At 46.8% G+C, this 18670-nt stretch overlaps 1 long non-coding RNA gene across 4 annotated transcripts; it reads right to left on the bottom strand.

Moving 5' to 3' along the window:
* Positions 1-1090: 1090 nt before the first annotated feature.
* LOC135404376 (uncharacterized) lies at positions 1091-18474 on the bottom strand. Of its 4 annotated transcripts, XR_010425644.1 has the most exons (7): positions 18081-18095; positions 17843-18009; positions 4526-4616; positions 4242-4408; positions 2119-2185; positions 1804-1993; positions 1091-1453 (listed from the first exon to the last, which is right to left on the bottom strand). It is a non-coding gene; the product is annotated as an uncharacterized LOC135404376 (long non-coding RNA). The 4 variants fall into 4 exon arrangements; XR_010425643.1 differs by lacking the exons at positions 4526-4616; positions 18081-18095 and adding an exon at positions 18439-18474 and having other exon boundaries at positions 17843-17997; XR_010425642.1 differs by lacking the exon at positions 4526-4616.
* Positions 18475-18670: the final 196 nt, after the last annotated feature.

Here is an 18670-nt window from a genome sequence, read left to right as displayed (position 1 = left end):
TGGCGGGGGGACAGGCCCGGAGCGGGTTGCGGGGTTCGGGTGCGGAGCGGGGCGAGGCGAGGGCAGAGGGAGGCCGGGGGAGGGAAAGGAGGAAAGGTCCAGGGGGGTCGGGGTGTGCAGGAGAGAAGGGAGAGGGCGGAGAGGGAGCCGGGGCAGGGGGAGCGGGAAGGGTGGTGGGAGGAGAGGGAGGAAGGAGGGCTGAGGGGAGCCGGGGAGCGGAGGGGGCGCGGAGCGGGGGTGGGGGGAGAGCGGCTCGGGGAAGAGAGGAGGAGGGAAGAGGGAGGTCCGGGGGAAGGAAAGGAGGGGAGGAAGGAGAGGTGGAGAGGGGTAGGGGTGGATGGCCGAGGCCATCCCTGGGTCCCGCCGGGGGAGCCCGGCGCGGCCGCTGCCGCCTCCTCCGCCGAACACCTGCAAAATGGCGCCGGCGGCTCCTCACGGGGCCTTAAATCACCTCGGCCCCGCCCCGCGCACCTGTGCCCCGCGCACGCGCACTGCGGCCTCGCGCACTTGTGCCTCGCGCACGCGCGCTGCGGCCTCGCGCACCTGTACCTCGCGCACGCGCGCTGCAGCCTCGCGCTCCTCTGCCCCGCGCACGCGCGCTGCGGCCTCGCGCACCTGCGCCGGCCCCGCCCCCCGAGGCCCCGCTCCCCCCTCGCTCCTCCCCCGAGGGCGGGGCTGGGCCCCCCCGCCCGTCTGTCCCCGTGTCCGCGCTCGGGCAGCCCCGGCAGCGCAGCCGCCCCGGAGCGGGCACCGACCCTGCCGCGGCTCCGGCACAGCCCGCTCCCGGCTCTGCTTCCAGCATTCCCCTCCCGCCTTCCCAACTTCTGCAATTTCCAACAGCCACTTGTTCCCGCACTCGAGAAGGTGCAGCTCATCCCACACCTGATGCTCTCCTTCTTCTCCTCCTCCCCGTCTCTGCAACTCGCACCCTCCACTGGCAAACCCTCTGGTTTTAAAAACCCACTTAAAATATTTCATCTTTATTTCCAGATGAGGCAGGTCCTGCCTAGGATGCAAACAGCTACACACGAGGAAATAAGAAAACCGGACGCTGCCCTGGGAGTCAAAGGAGGGAAAGACTGCAGACAAATACTGCCAGGAAATGCACTCTTAATAAATCTGCGCAGCTCTCCCTCCTCTGCACGAACAGGCCCAGGGAGCACGGCCAGCTGGGCTGGGACCGGCTGGGGACGGGCAACAAGGAATCCTTCCTTGCAGTGGCCCGCGCCGTGCTCGGGGAGGGCGGGAGGTGAACCACGCTGGACAGGAACGTCTCTGGCTCCTGGAAATCCCGGCTTCCCACAGAGAGACAAATCTTCCTTTGGAAGTGTCGCCGGCGCCTGTTGTGCCCCTGGGATGCTGGTTCAGCACGGACACGGGGAGCAGCTGGCAACCACAGCCCCTCTGGCCCGGGCCACTGGGAGGGATTCAAAACCTAAACAAACCCCAAATCCTGCAGAGGGAAAAATCCATAGGAAGAAACATATTGCTGTCATAAAAAACTTCAAAATCTGTTAAAAACTCTATGACAACAATGTAATGGGATTCCCAGGGACCTTATTTGTGCTCTTGGTTCCGTTTTGTGTAGTTTTAGTCCCTCACTTAGCAGCCTGTAGAACTTATCCTGGGATTTGGAGGTTGAGCAGGGCTTCCTTTGGATGGACCTTCACTTCTGGCCCCAGTTTGTGCAAACACAACTTTGGCCAATGTGGTGAAACACGTGACCTCAGCTCTTCCCTCACAAACGTGCCCTCTTTATTCCCCGGAGGTGAACTCACATCCTGCCCCAGGCTCTCCACTCACCCCTCAGGGTGACCCCAGAGTGTCCATCCTGTCCCCCGCAGGGCCCTGGGCACACGGGGAGGTCCCTTTGCCCACAGGGCCTTTCTCCTGCCCCTCTCCAGCCCGAGGCTCCTCCGCTCGCTCTCTCCGGCCTCGCCGTCCCACACCGACCCACAGCCAGCTCAGGCAGGGAAATGACACCAGGCAACAGCTGCAAAGGCACAAAGAGGAGAGCTGTCAGCCACAGGCACAGAAAAGGCAAAGGCTTCACAAAACATTGCTGCAACCTGACTGCTCATTATTTCCACTCTCCCAGGGAGAACCCCACGAACTCACAGCCAACAAGGCCTGACAGTCCCTGCAGCCGCAGCTCAGCACACGGACAGAGAGGCAATTCCACCACCTCAAAGGGAAAAAGAAGGAAATGGTGACTTATTTCTTTTAAAGTTATTTTAAGTTCTTAAAACAGAACGAAGACTTGTTTGGAATTTTGTTGGGTACACAATGAGTGTTGGGCACAGGCCAGGTCACTAATCCAGATTTCAGTGGGGCTCTCTGGGGTCAGACCAGCTGATTTCCTAAGTTCAGTTCCTGCCCAAGGACTGATCTGAGCTCCCCGTTCCCCGGGTCGCTCATCCCCACACTCCCAGCACCGTCCCGAGCCCTCGGTCCTGTCCCCGCCGGGACTCCCAAACCCTCCCGGCCCTGCCCGGCTCTGGCCCGGGCCCGGGGCACCCTCGGCTTGTGCCCCGCAGTCTCCGCCTGGCGGACACGGCCGGTACTGCAGCCCCGACACCGCCGGCCCGCAAAGGACCCCCCGCGCCCCCCGCGCCCCAGCCGCAGCCCCCCTGCCCTCCCTGACACACAGCCCCAAACCCGGCACCTGCCTCACAAAGCGGCCGCGGGGATCGGCCTCGCTGCACCCGCGGGACAAAGCACCGACCCCAGGGACACCCCAAAATTAGCCCCTCCTGCCCACTGCTCACAGCCTCAACCCACCTCCAAACACTCCTGCTCTGCCCACCACATTGCCCCGACTTTAACACCCCACATTTTCCAGACCTCTCCACCGCTCATCGCCTCACTTTACCTCAATTTACTGCAGTTTATCTCAAAAAAAACCCTTATTTTCTTTCTTTTTATTTTATTTTATTCTATTTTATTCTATTTTATTTTCTTTTTATTTTATTTTATTTTATTTCTTTTCGTTTATTTGAGATCATTTTTTAAATTATTTAATTTTATTTTCCTTTTATTTCGTTTCTTTCTTTTAATTTCACTTTATTTTATTTTTTATTTTTATTTTATTTTCATTTTATTTTATTTTATTTCTTTTTACTTCATTTTCATTTTATTTTCTTTCTTTTTTTTGTTTATTTTATTGCATTATTTATTATTTAATTTAATTTTATTTTCCTTTTATTTTGTTTCTTTCCTTATTTTAATTTTATTTTCATTTTATTTTATTTCTTTTTATTTTATTTTATTTTCATTGAATTTTATTTTATTTTATTTTATTTTATTTGGTTTTATTAATTTTATTTTCATTTTAGTTTTATTTTTCTTATTATTTTTTGCATTTTTTATTATTTTATTTATTCTTTTTTTCCTTTTATTTCACTTCTTTCTTTAATTTCATTTTATTTCATTTTCATTTTAGTTTCTTTCTTTTTATTTTTGTTTATTTTATTTCATTTTTTATTATTTTATTTAGTTTTATTTTCCTTTTATTTCATTTCTTTTTTAATTTTCATTTTATTTTATTTTCCATTTATTTTCTTTATTTTTATTTTATCATCATTTTATTTCATTTCATTTTTTCTTTTTATTTCTTTTTGTTTTATTTTTTCTTTTCCTTTATTTTATTTCCTTTGCTTCATTCTCTCCCTGCAGAGAATCGACCTCCTTTTGAAGCCCCAAAACCTGCCCTTCCAGCCCACAACTGGTCACCTCGTTTTTAACACAAGATCTTCGTTCTCTCCCCACAGATCACCTCACATTTAACCCCCACAGTTTTCTCCACCTGCACACCACTCAGTAACTCTTTTTTACCTACAAAGGTTTGTTTTCTAACCCGGAGGTTTTCTCGAGTTTTACCCCCAGAACTTTCCTTTCCTGCCCACTCCTGACGGCCTCAGCTGACCCCAAAATCTTCCTTCTCTCTGCTACACACTGCCCCAGAGTTTACCCCAATGTTTTCCCTCCCTGTCCACTGCTGATTCCCTCAGCTTCACCTCCAAACAGTCATTCCCTGCCATGGATACTCTCTCCTATCTCACCCCTACAACTTTCCCTTCCAGCCCACTCCTGATTACCTCTGTTTTAACACAACATTTTCATTCTCTCTGCTACAGATTGCCCCAGACTTTAACCCTGAAAATTTCCCTACCTCTCCACATCTGATCACCTTGACACCTAAATATGTTCAATCTCTACCCTATAAACTATTGCAAGTTTACCCTCAGAACGTGCTCCGGCCTGCCCCAGCTCTCCCTTTCTCTTGTCCAGAGTGCAGCTGGACTCTCGGGGAGCCATTCCAGCCCAGCTGGTGCCAGGCTCCATGCGCTCCGTCGGGCAGCTCTTCAGGCCAAGGAGCTCCTCTGGGTCTGTGTGCAAATAACTGGAGCTAAAAAAGGAAAGTTAACCGAGTATTCCAGGCCGGCAGGAATTAAAGGAGGTTATGCTGGCCGTAACATTCTGCCTGGGAATTTAATGCAGCAGCATAAGAAGATGAGGTACTCACCGCGGTGCTGTGCACATGCATCATTCGGCCACGAGAGGGCAGCGAGACACCGCAGGAGAAATGACTCCAAAGTTCCCAGGACCCCGCTCCGCTGCGGAACAAGCGAATGGAAGGGTTTGCTCCTGCTCGTGCCGGGAGGAGAAATGAATCCAAACCCAAGACACTTTTACAGCAGAGATGGGAAAGATTACTAAGATAAACAACACTGCCCTGTGTGTTGCTTGTCATTGCAATCATAATAGATGTATAATATATTGCACGTGTGTTCTGTGTAATATGCACTAAATGTGTCAAACACTTATAATAAATATATGTAATACATTATAATAAACTTATAATTCATGTTATTTTTAAAATATTATCAATTCAAGTTATCCTATCACATTTAATGACTGCATTGAAAAGATAATAATTTCCTAACAATTCCTAAAGGAAAACATCACTATGCAGGTGGGTAACCACTGGAACAGAAGCCCAGAGGGGCTGTGGGATCTCCATCCTTGGAGATGCTCAAAACTGAAAGGCCCCGGGCAGTGGGACAAGGCTGTGACACACTGGTGTGACTGGCTGCTTTGCACAGTGGTTACACAGAGCCCTACAGAGCTCCTGGCCCAAGGACGTGACTCTAACTTTTGACCTCTGGTAGCACTGCAGCCACACAATAAACTATAATTAGTTAATAATAAACTGCATGTGCCAAGCAGACTACAGGCTGCCTAAGTCTTCTGACATGCACGTTTCTCTGACACATCTCAGGTATCTTATGACATGAGTTGCAAAGGAAAAGAGGGAGAAGAGAGACAGCTAAAGATCAAGGATCAGATGTTAACTCCTGCCCCTTCAGTTGCTGGTACCAAGTCTGTAACTGTGCATGCCCCACAAATCATAGACACACTTCGTGCCACTGTACTCCATAAGCAAATGATCAGTGTAGTCAAATGCAGGTGGTTCCTGCTTGACAACATTTAGAACTCTGTAGTTCCTGCAAACAAAGGTCTTACCCTACTGGCCATACATAGGCAAGTCTCCAGTTAGACTTTGCAAGAGTGTGGAGTACAGGAGGAGACCCTGTGTTAGCAGTACTAACCAAGCAACGAGGTCAGTACAGGATAATGGGGAAAACTGAACTCTGCTACAACTAAATGTCATGTTGATAAATGCAACTTCACCGTTTTTTATAAACAAAATTAAACAATTTGCTTCACAGTAGCTAATGCGCCGTTAATTCAAACCCCACAGAATAACTCACTGGACACAGTTAATAGTCAGCAGACCACATAGGCCAGGCTTTGAAAGCATTTAATATTCACTGAAGTGCTGCTTGTATCCAATTATAACTCACTACTTGCCATCTTAATAATTTAAATCTGTCCACTCTTTAGAGAGAAAAAAATGCACTAATCAAAGACATGAATGCACCTTTTGCTTTTGACAGCATTAAATTAAAACTAAATGGTAGATCTTGAATGAGTTACTCTGCAAGAATAAAGGCATTAATGAGGTAATTTCATTATAGAGGCTCATCCAAGCCTATGTGAAAACAAGGGAAGTAAATGGAGAGGAAAGCCGCTGAGGAAATTAGGGTTCCTTCCACACTAATTAATGTTTTGGGGCATTTAGTACAGGCACCAAATTAACTGCTCCAAAGAACTCCATTAGAAAAAAAAATACATTGTTGCCCTGCCATGTAATTAGAAGACAGTACAAGCAGAACACTTAATGAGTATAAAGCCAGCCTTTAACTTATTCTGCCCAGCTTCTGAAAACATGCCATTGTGGAGGCCTAAGTTTAAGGAAGCACTAGGCGTACAATATAGGATTGTTTAGGTCCTTCTGTTCGGTGAGCTGTAAACAGGTAGCCCTGAATGAGAGGCTCTGAGACTCCTGGGAGGCCCGGCTTCCCAGAAAAAAAAAAAAAAAAAAAAAAAAGAAAGAAAAAAAGAAGGAAAAAAAAAAGGGGGTCTTAAATGCATCCAGAAAGAAGAAAAAAAGGTGAATAGGCCCGGCAGAGCCAGCACAGTGAATGCTCACCGCTGTCTTAAGCGATTACATGATGTTGTGCCACCCCCTCTCATTGAGTTATCTTTACACTGCTTTTGTCTCCTCTAATTGAAGCTGATGAGGTGCTAATTGGTTGCTTTTTTAAAAAAGCACTACTTAAGCAGTGGCAAACAGAGTAAGACAGCGTGAGTGGAGTTAATGAGGGCTTAGAAAAAAAAAAAAACAACAAAACCCAACAAATAAAAACCCCACCAAGACCAACCAACCTACCTGAAAAACCCCAAACCAAAGCAAGTCCCATAAGAATGCGTGCACAAACACATACATGCCTTCGTGTTGCTATAAACGCAGCCGAGAAGGGAAAGACTGAATTTAGTAACTGGCTGTAAGGATTTCAGTTCGGCGAGAGAAGGGGCAATACCAGGAATAAATTAACGCCCAGCACTTCGTCCGGCATCCTTGGCACCTCAGGGTGTGCCAGTGCACACCAGTACCTGGCGGGATGACTCACAGACTCCTGCCATGCCACACGGCCGCGCTGGATGGGCATCGCCGGCAGCCACTGCAGGCTGCACCCTGCCAAACCAAAGCCCTGCAGACTAGACTAGGCTGGACAGTTTTCTACTCCGAAGGAATTTAATACCTTTGCTTTTAAGCTGAGGCAGAAGCAGGTTAGAAATCCCCCGGAGCCCTGTGTTGGGTGTAACAGTTCCTACCCGCAGTCAGATGGCTGCTTTAGCAGGAGAAACGCTGCTGCCCCGGGGCGAGCTGCTCTGTGGCAGGAGATGCCCACCCTGTGGCAGGAGATGCCCACCCTGTGGCAGGAGATGCCCACCCTGTGGCAGGAGATGCCCGCCCTGTGGCAGGAGATGCCCACCCTGTGGCAGGAGATGCCTGCCCTGTGGCAGGAGATGCCCACCCTGTGGCAGGAGATGCCTGCCCTGTGGCAGGAGATGCCTGCTCTGTGGCAGGAGATGGTTTTTTTTGCTATCTTATTCAAAGTACTGTCATCAGAGTACACAGCGTTAAACCTGCTGCTACTACAGCTGGATCCAGAGCTCCCGGTTTTGCCATACCCAAGTGCAGTTCCTAAAAAAGGTTTTGCATAACGTCAAATACTCTGCATTTCACATGTATTCCGTAGGTGGGCTGATACTGGCTCCCGCATTGCTAGACCCGTTGTGAAGTTCTCCACTACTGAAAGTGTTCTGAGCCCTAAAGGAGAGTACAAAAAGTACCTGCTAAGTTGCTGATGTCACCTCGCAAGACACAGAAATAATTCTGCAAGCTTTCTGAAAGTGATGCTGCAAATACCTAAACACAGTCTCCTGCCGTTTCTGAATTTGTTTATGTATAGTCTAGGCAGACATGTAGACACAGAATGCTTTTTCGGCAGCCGTAAGCCTCTGTTTTCACAAGTTAGAGATACCTTTGGGGCTCCAGGAACAGGCTGCCCAATGATGACATGTTCGTACTCCCCTGTCACGGGCTCAGTACCACCAGACAATTCTCTAAATCCTTCAAAATGCCTCAGCTAAGCAGCTTCCTATTGGACAAAAAGAGGAGAGTGGAGTTCAAACTCCTGCAGTCAGCTCAAAACCACAGTGTACTTATCACTGCAATTCCTATGATCTATTTATGTAGAAGAGCAATAAAGTACCAGGGCTCCCCCTTTTCCCCCTTTCTTCTGGTTTTTGGTTGGGTTTTTGTTGTTGTTGTTGTTGTTGTTTATGTTTTCTGTTATTTTTCTCTTTTTTTGCCTGTGTATAACCTCAGTTAGAAAAACCAGCTAGTTTACAAACAGCCAGTTCCTTGGGTATGTGCTTATGCCTGGTAATTTGTAGCTCTATTCACATTCTAAATGGGATTCTTTTCACTTTAATGCATGGTCACTTGTTTTTGTTTTGGTTGTCATGAAAACGAGGGATTTCTTGCAGGCTGGCAGAAAGAAACCTCCTAGTGAACAAAGTTACAACTAATTCCTCCAAACGTGTTCCCAGAGCCATCCATCTGTGAAATGGGCAACGGAGTTCCTTGCTTTGAGGAGTCCAAAAAGATGCAAAGCTGAAAAAAACTTGGACCCCTTAAGGCTAATTGAGCAAGTATCTTTTTTTTTTTTCTTTTGCCATTCGTGCATTTGAAAATGTTCCTGTGTTTTCCACGGCAGGATCGTGCCTGCAGAGACTGTGCTCTTGTCCCTGTGGCCTGCTGTGTTCTCCCGGAATGCCTGCAGGAGGGAGTCCCTCGGGTTTCCTTTGTGTCCCATGCATTAACAGCTCCTGGTTTACCTCAGACCGGTGTGACACGAGTTGTGAAAATGCACGCTGTGCATGCCAAGATGCAATCCTTAAACATGTTCTACCTCCTTTCCACTTCCTGCTCCCGTTTCTTTTTTGCCTTGCCGCTGTTGAGAAAGGTGCTTCCCAGCCCCTCTCCCTTCTAATGACCATGGCCAATTGTGCACTGATTTAAATAGGAATGACCTTCATTTTCTGAAGGTGATGGTGATCCTGTTCTTAAGGAACAGAAGCAGGAGGGCTGGGATCCTTCCTCAGCTCCCACTGTTCCTAGTCTTGGTGAGTGATGGTTTCAGTGCCTGGTTGCTGCTCCATCAGCTGCAGTTTGGGGGCATATGCAGCACATGAATGCAGCCCTACCACCCCGAGGAGTGCCAAAGGTGGGAACCACTTACCCAGCCCTCGGGATAGCAGATCTCATCAGACACTGCTAATGAGGGGACCAAAGGTGCCTTAAACCACTTGCTCGTATCGACAGGTTTGGATCTGGAAATCCTACCTTCTCCTGCAGAGGTGGAGAGTAGTTTAATGGTTGCAAAGTGCATGGAGTAGATGTCATGTGCCAAAGGCAAAATCACATTTGTAATTAAATTAGTGTTGCACATTGCTAGAGCAGAAGCATCTTTTGGGTCTGCTGGGAGTTGTTCCTGAATGCATTTTCAGGCCATCTCACCTGTGAGCCTGAGTGAGTGGCTCCTACCATCAGTGGACGATAATCTGGAATCTTTGATTCCAGAGGGAATTTGGCAGCTATCCCTGCATGAGAGGTAGCAGATGGCACCATATCCTCTGTGGTACAGCAACTTGTGTGGAAAGTGGGAAGCACCAAAGCCACTCGACCACCACTACTGGCACCAATAATGTCCCCAGAGAAAGCAAGCAGCAGAAGAGAGGCTGGTAAGCAAAACTTCCATGCCTTTACCTGTCCTCCTTCCTGCTGCTTTGTCTCATAGTCTGAAAATGCATCTTCCTCAATATCGATCCCTCTGGAAATGTTAGTTCAGCAAAAATTGACTCGAGGCATTGCTTAATAGGTAAGCCCTTTTAGAAACTTCATGTGAAGAGAAAAGGCACAAGGGGTGACAGCAAAGGACTCTAGCCTATACCAGGTGATCTTTGAAAGAGAAAACCCGCTGTTTCCAAAGGAAATAACCTTAAAAGTAACACAGAAGGCTCTGAACATTCACAAAGGTTGGAAAGAATTCTTCTGAGGGAAGGGTGGGCAGGTTTTTACTCCTGTGCTTTCAGCCCCCTCCCCTGCTGAGGTGGCTCAGGACAGAGGCTATTGGCAGCCCACAGGCTACATGCAGTGTGCTGTGGGGGACGAATTGGGTTGCCTGAAACTGAGAACGAGTTCTCTCATAATGGCAGTAAAGTGCACAAAGCATGGGCTACCCCATTTTTCTGTTCATACTTGCTGGCTATTCCCACTGGAATACACGTACCTTCCCCGTGTGATGAAGGGCTCCCACATGCACTGCTGCCTTTTCCAAAGCTGTAACTCTGTGCAGCATCAGGCAGAGCACCCTATTGTTTGTGTGACTGGAAACTACTGGGGGTACCAGTAGTGAGGAATGCCCTTGCCAGCCCAGGGACCTGATCCTCTGGGGTACTGCATGCATCAACAGTCACTGGCACTTCAGAAAAAGCAACTGGCATCTCAGGGAAAGGAGGGAAGTGGCTCCTGTGATGCATGATCCGTTAAGAGATGATTCTTGTCTCAGAGAGTCAAAACACAATGGTGGGAAAGCAAATAAGTAAACGAAGGGAGGGGAGGTAAAACAAGTGAGAGAACAGAAGTGTAGCAGAGGCAAGGCTCAAAGTCTGGGGAAGACATCTGACGGTGAAAGGGACTTGTCACGTAGCCAGAAGAGAGGCAGCAGTGAAAAAATGGGGCAGTTCAAGCTGTGCTGTGCTGAGGATCACATGAGCAGCTCGCCCAGAGGCTGCACTCAAGAAGCCAAAGTTCAAAGGTAGGGATGCTTCCATGTTTTTCATGGTTCACTTCTGGGTCATTTGATTGAAAAGATCCTAAATTTGACAATTCCTAATGTTCAAAGAGGTTTAGATGTTTTTAAATCCATTCAGCTCATCCCTGCTCAAAATAAACATGAATGGGTCAATTGTTCCTTTTAATAAAATTCAACTAAAAAATAGCCATTCAGTGCCACAGAAGGGCATGTTGTCTCTCACTGAAGAGGAAAGTGAGGATGTTCAATTCTTAAAATGCTTGATAAAATCAGAGAAGAGCTGTCTGAATGTTGTCACTGCAGCCCTAGAGCTGAGTAAAGCATAAAAGGAGGTAAGTAGGAGACAGAGAATATCTCAAGCTGTAAGGGACACATGGATCATTGAGTCTCCCTGCTCCTCAAAGGACTATTACAACTAAACTATGTGGCTAAGAGTGTCATCCAGATGCTCCTTGAACTCTGGCAGGCTTGGAGCTGTGATCACTTCCCTGCAGAGCTTGGTTCAGCGACCCACTAGCCTTCCAGTGAAGAATCTTTTACTAACATCCCATCTGAACTTCCCCTGGTGCAGCTTCATTCCATCTCCTCATGTCCTGTCTCTGGTCACGAGAGAGAGGAGACATCTATGAAAAATGAAACTATCATAACAGCAATTGCTGCCGTGAGGCTTCCACAGGCCATATCTGGATTATGTCATTTGACTCTCCCAAGCATGTTAAGTTCTCAGCAGTTCATTCAGTGGATTTAGCTACCCAATTTATGCATCCATTCGAAATCTAGCCTCTTGTACTAAGGGAGCTGTAGAAAGCACGATGCCCTTTATTAACTGATGACCACTCATTATTTCTAAGATTTTAGTCTTGATCCAGGAATAATAAGTAGCAAGTTGCTTCTCCCAAAAAATATTTATCTGTGATGGCATCCATGAGTCAGTGTCAGAGAGAGATGTGCCTTGTCTTTATCTCATATTCCTGTCATTTGTTTAACTACCCTGCTATTTATCTGGGGAATGGAGCACATATGAACATAATGCTGTCTGCACAGTGAAAAGCATTTACAGCGGAATGTCACTTAAGAAAAGTGAAAAAAAACCAAGGTAGCTGGAATCATTTAAGAAGTCAAGAGCTTGCTGAATACCAACCAAGAGCTGTATGGAAGCTACAAAGCTTCAGCATAACCGGCTGGTGCATTTCCCACCACTTAATTTGTGGAGTGTCTGAATTAATCCCAGGGTTTATTTGTCACCCTCGGTAACATTTTGGCTGGTACATCTGCCAGATCAAATGCTGAATAAAACCAGGTTCGGCTAAATCAGGTTAAGCTAAATGCTTTCTCTATATCTAAATTTTCCAGTGGTGTTGGGATTCTGAGACTGCAGAAACACACTAGTATGACTTAGAGCAGAAAACTACCAAAATTCCTTTAAAGATCAAGTTCTGTCAAGTCAGGCAGGGTATTTCCATTTGTTCTATACCAAGATAAATTCATATCAGAGAAGGTCCAAGCGAGTTCTGGCACAGCTGGAAGCTTTCCTGGGGCTTGCTCAGCAGGTGTCTGCACTGCAGTAACACACCCCAGGACAGCTCCCAGCCTAGAGGGATGCCATGGGATGTGTTCTGCAGCAGAACAGCCTCGCTGTGCTCTTTGAAGCAGGACACTTCACTCTCAAAACTTTGGTGTTAGTCAGACTGGGGAAACCACAGACCCAGCATGATTGTTGGATTTTCCAAGCTCCAGATAAACTTTTTAGTTTCTTTAGACTTTTAGTCATTTTTGATTCTTTGCATTGAACTAACCAGAAAAATTCTGCTCTTTGTCCCTCTCTGTACAGCATTTTCACAGGCAGACAAATCACTGCTCCCAACACTACTCAAGTCCTTTGACCATAGTGGTAAAAACACTTGGGGATTTAAACACTATTTAGATTTCTTTAGGCTGGGAGTGGGAAATATGAAGAATAAAGCAGAGCAATGGCTGTCATAGGAAGCAGGTGGAAGGAAAGAAGAAATTGTGCGAGAGGATCTGACCTGTCCAGTACCACACCAACACAGCAGCACAGGAGCTGCTCCTCAAAACTCTTGTGGAGAGATGCTGTGGCCTTGTGGCACTTTCTCCAGGTACTCAGCACTTGGAACAAAAGCAAAAGATCCACTAATATGTTGCATAAATTCTCCTTGTCACTGTTTAAAGCCATCACTTATTTAAGGCCATCACTTTATTTATTTAGGGCCGGGGAAATTACAGAAGGTAATTCCCTTCCTGGGGCTTTGGGGGTTGGTTGGTTGGTTTGCCTGGTTTGTTGTTTTGGGGATGGTGTCTTTGTTTGTTGCTTGGTTTTCAGTTTTGTGACGGGCTGAATTCTCCCATTTGATTGGCTGTGTTGTGCTTTCCTTAATCTGATCTCTGCCAATGGAGGAAGCCTGCCTTTCCTGACTGGTTGTTCCACATCTCATTCCATTTTAATAACACTTTTCCGTGAGCAAGAGTACACCTAACACTCAGTGCAGACTCCTCTGGTCCAGCTGCTGTCTCAGTCTGTCCCACACAGCTGTCAGCTCACCTCCAGCACAGTCTGATTTCCTATTCAAAGTCCTACAGGGCATTTTAGAGAGAGTAGACCATTTGAAGTCCCTCAGCGCAAGCACACAGTCTAACACAAAATCACCTGCTTTTATGCCAAGGCTGCACATGAGAAAAACAGACATAAGGTGGCACCTAAAACGGTCCTAATTTATATATCCACAAGGGACACCTACTTCCAAAAAGCACAGCACCAAGTTAGAGGTGCCTGTGTTCCTGAGGCAAGAATGACCCAACTGCTACAGAATATTCTGTGACACCAGTGTCATCTGACTGTCACAAAAAGCAGAGAATGCTTGTTTGTCTTAAAGAAAGCTTTGAAAAATGCCTGTGCAATTCTTTCTCTCACAGACCACAAAGGATAGCTAAGGTACAAGTGAACTGAGAAAGCATTAGATATCTAATGGGTCTTTCCTACTCTTTGTACTCTATAATATTCTGTTCTGCTGCCTTACAGCACAGTAATCTGATTCCCAAATGTTCCTTATATCATACAAAAAATAATAATGTAAGATTCCGTTTTTTAAATATTACCATGTTTTAATAAATCCATCTCTGTTTGCTGCAGATGAGCTGCTTGGACATTTTATGCATGTCCATGGTATTTGTGTGTTTGCCCTGTCAAATCTCCCTTGAGATTAGCTCCCAGAGCCTAAAGCCCTAGGAGAGGGTGTGTTACATCCTGAGCTCTTGGAAGCCTCATATCTTGCTTTCCAGTGTGCTAAATCCAGCCGGCCGATTTCATTCTGACATTGTTACACAGGTAGTGACCTCGGGCAGGACTAACTCCGACAGAACCCAGCGCCCAGCACAAGGGTGCGTGTGTTAGCGCCGGCAGCTTACGCAAACATTGACAGCTTCACACTGGGGAGCCGTGAAAGCCGCGAATGATGACCAAAGTATTTTGGGGTTGTCAGGCGTCATTGTTTTGGACTTCTCATGACCTCACTTAGCAGAACGGTCCCACTGCCCGTAACCTTTGTCTCCAGTATTTTCAGTGATAACTAGCTCTGTAGGCATTTGTTTTCTATCATCAAATCATTAAATGGTAATGCAATTGTTAGTTTCATTTCCCCAGCTCTAATACATTTTGCAGCCAGTAACCATTCCCAGTTCATTAACTGACTGACCTCAGCATTAACACCCCCTCTGCTAGGGTTGCCTTGGAAACAAAGCTTCCTGTGCGTAATCCAAGCTTATCTAGCTCTTTATCCTACATGTGACCCTTAATTACTTGCTAAATTAGAATGGTTTTCTGAAAATCACAAGAGGAGGTTAATATGTTCTTCCAGAGCTGGTCAAGCTAAGATGACACTAAATTCACAGGGAATTCAAATTACATGATCCCTGAAGGCGTCTCTTTCAGAAGGAAGATGAACTTTCCCAATGGGAGGCAGTGTGCCGTGATAATGCTCCTGTCACTCACTTTCCTTGCCCTGCTTGTCCAGCTACAGCTTAATCCACTATGAACAATGTAGTAAGTAAATATCAGGTTGATTAATTATGGTGCAAGATTCAGTAACCACTTGTCTTCTGTAATTAACATTGTAATTGAAATTAAGTAATACACTTCATACAGAGATTTCTGGACTAGGAGGAGGAACAAGGGAGAATTCTCAAGGCTGCAACAAGGAAATTTAAAGAATAAGAACTGGGGTCAGAATATTAATTGTCTCTTTAAAATTGTGGTACATTTTAAGAAATTCTTTAGTCCAAAAAATAAGTTTTTTTTAAAGGCTGGACTTGATGATCTTGGAGGTCTTTTCCAACCTTAATGATTCTATTATTCTAAAAAGAAAAATTATTACTTCCAGATGTCTTGGACTAGAGATGAAAGGGGGTTGGTTTGTTGAAATATTGGTCACAATGTCTCAAAATACACCTTCTCTTCACCAATTTGATAAATAGAAATCATGAGAAAAGATGATGCTCTGTAGGATACACTTTGGAGAAGGGTCACTTCAGAAACGTGAGCCAGACCCTCACATTCACTGAGGAAACCTCATGAGTACCATAAGAAATTAGACCAAAAACATTAAAGGGTGCTGAAAAGACAGAGAAATGGTGATCATGGTGCCTGGTGGCCAGAGAGGGGCCTGACACAGATTCCCCAGAGGAAGTCAACAATGATCTTTATCTCTCAGTCTAGTGATGTGTCCTCTACTCTTCCTTTGTGTTCGCAGGCAAGAGGAGAAGAGCAGCAGAAAGAGAATACTTTGCCATCTAAAAGAATGCTAAACTACTGGATTGTAGCAGCTGTGATGTGTTTCTCTCACCCAACAGGAGAACAAAGGTATTTGAGTGAGAGAAGTCTTCTAAAAACACTGATTTTGTTGTACCACTAGACTGACATTGTTAGTTACATAAAGCTAATCAGTTTGAAAACCAGTTCTAGAGATCCCAAACACTTGAGATTTGTCTCTAGCTGCTCCTGAGCTATCTCACCTTTGTCCCTGGTTAGATGCTTGTCAGGTCCCTAGGAGTTATCACAGAGGGATGACAGAGATCTTGACAGTAGGCATTGCAACCAACATGGGCTTTAAGGAAGACTTTTGGTGCAGTAGGCACTGCTGGGGGGCTTCCTAGAACAGCTACATGATTACACAGATGTTCACATGTATGGGTCAAACTTCTTGGCATTAATCAAGCCTCCTTGGCACCAAGGGGCATGAGAGCTAAACAGTCCAAGTGGAAGGTCCACAAAGGGGAGAGTTGAAGAAAACATCATTTGCTGATTTTTAAATCAAATATTTTGAAGTTTGATATCCCTAGACTGTCTGCCACTTAATCAAAGTATGTTTAAAATATATATTCATACATGTGCAAGTTCGCATGTGCATAAACATATGCACAAACAGTTTGATTACTTCACTTTCTTCTTCAGCTGGGGGAAATGCTGAACTGGGATAGTTATTGCAGTGTCCAGGAACCATTCAGTACAGGGTGATAATACGAACTAAGTGGAGTTTTCCTTTTTGACAGTACAGTAATAAAGAAAGAAGCATATGGTGATCTGGAAAACCCTCTTCCTTCACTGTGGCCTGCCTTCAAGTATTCTGGAGTTTTGCATGCTCTGTGACAATCATGAAACAACTATGAAGTATTACATCAGAGGGGCACAGTCAGTCCATCAGCCAACTGATGAGACACACAGCCAAAATGATGTGTGCCAAAGTTGTTCTGTGCAACTGCGTGATGTTCTATTTTACACACTAATAAGTTGAGACATGTAATACAACTCATAAAGTTATGCAGTTTAACATCTGTTCCCTTAAATCGTGCATTGCTTCTATGCTAGTGCCTCTAAGTGGCAGAATTTCAGACCTGCTTCTGTGTGTGGGTAAGAGGGTAAGAGAGGTGTTTGTTTCAAGGTGAGTGCTTTTGGTTTTCTAGACTCTTTCAGCGTGGTTCTGTTGTTTTATTGGCATGCATTCCAGGATTACTGCCAAACTTATGAAGTAGACAGGAGAGGGCCTCATGCTGTTCTGTTTGGGTCTCTGACGCATACAGCGTTTTATCCTCCTGAACAACTGCAGCACGCTGCATTGCTCCAGGGTGCCAGAATTTTACCTCAGAAACTACTTTCTAGGTCTTTAAAGAACAGAAAAACAGCTGAGCTTTCTGTGTCTTGATAGCTGCCAAAAGGAGACAGAATTACACCCCAATTCCCTTAACATCTCTCACATATGTACTCTAAAAAACCGAAACAGACTCATGAATTAGGGATATTTTAGAATATCGCTGGATGGAACACACTGTGCAAAACAAAACATCAAGTACTTCTTTCTCTATAGAAATAAACATTAACTTATCAAGAGTACTCAATAAATTTATTGCAAAAGTTCTTCTAAAATTTATCTCAGATATATTTTGCTTGCATGTCTCATCTGGTCAATATATTTGCTTACTCCTTTGTGTAGCCAAAAAAGAGAATGTACTTTTCACAGTGAATATGTACAGTTTTACTTTCATCCATGCTGAAGATGTGTGCCATTTTAAAAAAAGAACTTAATCTCTCCTGAATGCCTCTAAGATCATCCTCTTCTTTAGCAGGCTCTGAACCTACTTATTGAGTCTTAAATTGCTCCTACTCACAGATTAAGCAAGAGGAAAAGAAGGGATGTCAGAATCAAATGGGTAGGAAAAGGTAGAACAAAACACAAGGCTGTAAGGAAACTGAAAAAAAAACATTACTGTTTTCTGCAACGAGGCTGTAAGACAGGGTGCTAAATGAAAATGGAAAGAATGAAAAAGGAAGTTCTAACTGCTGGTTCGGTCATCAGTTTAACCGGGGCACACTCTGCTCAACCGGGCCTCCCCTTCGCTGCAGTGAGACCTGCCCCTGCTCTGTGATGCTGCACACTGCGTGCCTGTCACACAGCTTCTCACCTGCGTGCCCGTCACACAGCTTCTCACCTGCGTGCACATCACACAGCTTCTCCCCCGCGTGCAGCATCTGTGTTTCTCACCTTTACGAGCCTGACCCTCTCCGGGCACTGCTGGGGTCCCTCCCCACGAGTCACCACCGTCAGCTGGCACGGTCGAGGCGTACCTGGGGTTTGCTTTGCTCACGCGAGAAAGTGTTGTTTTTCCTGTGGGATTTCCCGACTACTCTGAAAATGGACTGAAAAAGAGCCTGTGTAAGTGGCGTCTTTGCTAAGAAAGTAATATCGAGGGGAAGGAAGAGCTTATTTAACCTTGGGACACTGCACACGTGCTCCCCGCGGGAGGCTGCAGTGCGGGAGGCCGCAGCACGGTGCAGGCTCGGCGGGGCCGCAGCTGCCCGCGGGGCACGCGCCGGGCGCGCACAGCCCTCACCGCGCGCGGCCCGAGGGGCCGGGACGGGGCCGACCCCCGGCAGCTCCCCCGCACCCGGGGCTGCTCGAAACCGCCGGCAGGCCGGCTGCCCCACCGCCGGGAGGGACAGGGACCGGGAGTGGGACCGGGACCGCGACGGGGACTCTGCCGTGCCCTGGGAGCGCGAGCGGGAGGAGCCCAGCCCCGGCCCGGCCCTCAGCGACGCCCTTACTCCGCCCCCTCACACCGAACCCCGAACACCTCTCACCGAACACCTCACTCCGCCTCCTCTCTCCGCCCCCTCACACCGAACCCCTCTCACCGAACCCCTCTCACCGAACCCCTCACACTGCCTCCTCTCTCCGCCCCCTCACATCGAACCCCTCTCACCGAACCCCTCTCACCGAACCCCTCACACTGCCTCCTCTCTCCGCCCCCTCACATCGAACCCCTCTCACCGAACCCCTCTCACCGAACCCCTCACACTGCCTCCTCTCTCC

The sequence above is a fragment of the Pseudopipra pipra genome, chromosome W (genome assembly GCF_036250125.1).
Source record: "Pseudopipra pipra isolate bDixPip1 chromosome W, bDixPip1.hap1, whole genome shotgun sequence".
NCBI lineage: Eukaryota > Metazoa > Chordata > Aves > Passeriformes > Pipridae > Pseudopipra > Pseudopipra pipra.
Note: the sequence above shows the minus strand (reverse complement) of the source record. Positions and strands in the feature narration are given on the sequence as shown.